The sequence below is a fragment of the Orycteropus afer genome, unplaced genomic scaffold (genome assembly GCF_000298275.1).
Source record: "Orycteropus afer afer isolate SDZICR_OR568_19922 unplaced genomic scaffold, OryAfe1.0 scaffold00018, whole genome shotgun sequence".
Classification (NCBI taxonomy): domain Eukaryota; kingdom Metazoa; phylum Chordata; class Mammalia; order Tubulidentata; family Orycteropodidae; genus Orycteropus; species Orycteropus afer.
Window position 1 is genome coordinate 18,016,100 of NW_006921605.1, and position 580 is coordinate 18,016,679.

Consider the following 580-nt stretch of genomic DNA (forward strand, 5'->3'; position numbering starts at 1 on the left):
TTTGTTCTGCTGTGCATGGGGTCGCTATGAGTCAGAAATGACTCGAAGGCACTTAACAACAACAACAACTAGTATCATGAGTGTACCACTTAGAGCTTTACTTAAATGATCTACAATAGTCAAGTATTATAATCTGTGCATCAGTGAACATCTTTGCTTACAACAGATTTTTTCTTAAGAAAAATTTTTAGTAATGAAATTGCTGGCTCAAAGATACACACATTTTGTAAAGCTTTGATAGCCAATGTGGACTTGGCTTTCAAGAAGGTTGTCCTTGTTTTGCACTCCCACAAGCAATGTATGAGATGCCTGTTTCCCCTTATCTGTTGTAATATTAGATGTTATCATTTTCTTAATAATTTGTGGGGTGGAAATGCTGTCTCAGTGTTTCTTTAAAGCATATTTTTAAATGTATTTTGTTGAAATATAATTTACGTACAGTGAAATACACAAAACTAAAGTGACGGGTCAGTGTATTTATTTATTTTTTTTTGCAGTGTTGTTGCCTCCACTCCTCTTCCACCCCTGGTAACCAACAAAGAAGGTTTCCTTCCATATATAAACTTTCCCTTGTCTTTTT